This window comes from Echinops telfairi, unplaced genomic scaffold (assembly GCF_000313985.2).
Source record: "Echinops telfairi isolate 266 unplaced genomic scaffold, ASM31398v2 ScPeMD7_7469;HRSCAF=8507_0, whole genome shotgun sequence".
In the NCBI taxonomy this organism is placed as follows: domain Eukaryota; kingdom Metazoa; phylum Chordata; class Mammalia; order Afrosoricida; family Tenrecidae; genus Echinops; species Echinops telfairi.
In genome coordinates, this window is record NW_022111372.1 from 95,304,599 (window position 1) to 95,307,315 (window position 2,717).

The following is a 2,717-nucleotide window of genomic DNA, read 5'->3' on the forward strand; positions in this document are numbered from 1 at the left end:
CATGGAATGCCAGTTTAATAGAACAAAGTATTCTGCATTGAGGGAGTATTTGAGTGGAGGCCCAATGTCCATCTGCTACCTTAATACTAAACCTACAAATATATGCACATAGATCTATTTCCCCATCCTCATATATAAATATATTTACATATGTACATACCTGTATTTAGACCTCTATAAATGCCCTTTGCCTCCTACCTCTTTCCTCTATTTCCTTTGACTTTCCTCTTGTCCCACTATCATATATATACTGGCCCGGTCTGACCCCACGACACCAAGGCAAAACACTAAAGGCATGCAGCAGAGCAACGGGGGGAGCAGAGCGGGGAGCTCCCGAGGGAGTGCAAAGTATAGACTTTGGGGCCAGAGCATGGCACCCCATTGGACTTGACTGGAAGACACGCCGAGAGGTCAAAAATCGGACCTTGATCTATTTACAGGTTTTTCTATCTTTTTAAATTAAAAAAATTTTTTTTAATTAATTAATTCTTCTCTGGGTCATTGGTTTTCTTTTTTGTTGTCATCATTGTGTTCTCTTTTGTCACTTTGTCTTGCTATGTCTTGTTTTTTTGGTGCATATTATTACCTATGCAAATCTAGATAAAATAGGCTGGATGAACAATCTGGAGGAGAAAACAATGGGACCGATGGTTCCGGGCGGTCATGGGAGACGGGGAGGCAGGTGGTGTTGACGAGCCCAGGGACAAGGGAGCAACGAGTGATCCAAAATTGGAAGCAAGGAAGGTGTGAGAGGCCTGGTTTCAGCAAGGGCAACGTAACCTAGAGAAATTACTGCAACCCAAATGAAGGCTGATCCTGCTCTTTTTGAATTGCCATTTGCTTTACATATTTTTCTCCAGCCTTTGATTGTCAGCATATTTCTTTCTGTAATCTTGAGATGTATCTTCTGTAGGCAAGAGATCAATTGGTTGTATTCTTTAAGTCAGTCTGCTAACCTCTGACTTTTAATGCCTGAGTTCAATCCAGTTTTTTACAGTTCAATTCCGTTTTACTACATCCATATGTGGCCTCTTTGATGTCATATTGTACCTTTTGTGTTGGGTGTTTTCCTATCTCCCTTTCTTATCAGTGTGTTGTGCTTGTGTGTGTGTGTGTGTGTGTGTGCGTGTGCGTGTTTCATTCTTGCCTTCTTTCCACCATTGAGTCAATGCTATCTTGCTAATTTTTTTTTCTATCTTGCTAATTTTCTCTCTGCTGCCCTCTGGTTGGAATTGTTCTCTGTCGTGATGTCTTTATTTGTGCTTAGTGAGTGTTATTCTTCTGCCGACACTGGGTCAGCAAGGATGTTTTGTAGCCTGGATTTCTTTTTATATATTCTTTGAGTTTTTCCTTGTCTAGGAAGACTCATTTCTCCATCTATATTGCTTGATAATTTGGCTGGAAATAGAATTCTTGGGTTTAAGTTATTTTCCTTCCATTTTTGCAATATTTTACTCCATTCTTCTCTTCTTCATAGTGTCCACTGATAGGTCTGAGCATATTCTTATTTGGATCTTTCATAGGTGAGTGCCTGTTTTTCCCTAGCTGCTCTTTTAATTTTTCTCCTTTTCCTCAAAGTTGGAAAGTTTGTTATATGCTTTGGTGACTTCTTCTTGGGATTCAGTCTAGCAGGTGTTCTTTCAGCCTCCTGAATGGTTGCCTGGTTTTCATTCATTAAGCTGGGAAAAGTTTCCTCTAAGAATTCCCTTGCTAATTTTCCTGTTTACTTCTTTGGACTTCTGGCAGTCCAATTATTCTAATGTTGTTCCTCTTCTTAGCATAAGATATGGCTCTTATGTTTATTTCAGCTTCTCTGATTACCTTATTTGACTGTCTTTCCCATTTGTTGAAGTCTGCCTGGTTGTCCTCTACATCATTGGTGTGATTCCCCACCTCTTCAAGTTTGTTGGGAAAGTCTTAATTTGCTAATGGTTTTGTTATCTCATCCCTTAGGTTTTATATTTCTCTTTGGTGTGTGGCCTTTATCTCCTCTATCATCTCATACTTTTCTGTATTGCTTCCCTCATATCTACTATGACTCAAAGCAGCATTATGAAGATTTTTTTCAGTGGCAGATCAACGTCTACATCTTCTATGCATGTTATTAGGTTCAGGACTTCTTCAGACATTGCCTATTTTTCTCCTGTTTTTCGTTGTTGTTGGGGCTGGTTGCTGTTTGAGTGTTATTTTACAGGAGCCTGGTGTCATTTTCCACAGAGTCAAAGAGCACTGGGTTCTCCCTTTTGGAGGCTTGTAGGAATGCCTCTTTGAACTGCCTGCAGCTAACAGCACTAGAGGATTGGGCTACTGCTTTATCCTCCTGGGGGTTCTCTCCTTCCCTAGCCAACCAGTATTCTGCTATTTGGAGGGCAAGTGGATGGTCCTCTCAGGGGACACTGGTCAGGTGGTTGTGGGACTGTGAGGATGGCGCTGCACTTGATGATCTCACAGGAAGCCATGGTGGTGCGGCCCATGGTGGCTTGGAGGGCCTTGGAGGGCATGCGGGGCTGTCTGCTGTAATAGGAGTGCCTCAAATGGCTAGTGGGTGTACCTGTTTTGGTGTAGAGCACCATGGATGGTGGGGGGAAATGCCCTGGTTTGCAAGATAACTGCATAGGTTGGGTAGAAGTTCCCACAGCAGAATGGAGTGCTGGAGAAGGCTGGCAGAGCTGCCTTAGGCCGTGTGAAACACTGGGGAGGTGGAAGAAAGTTTCCTA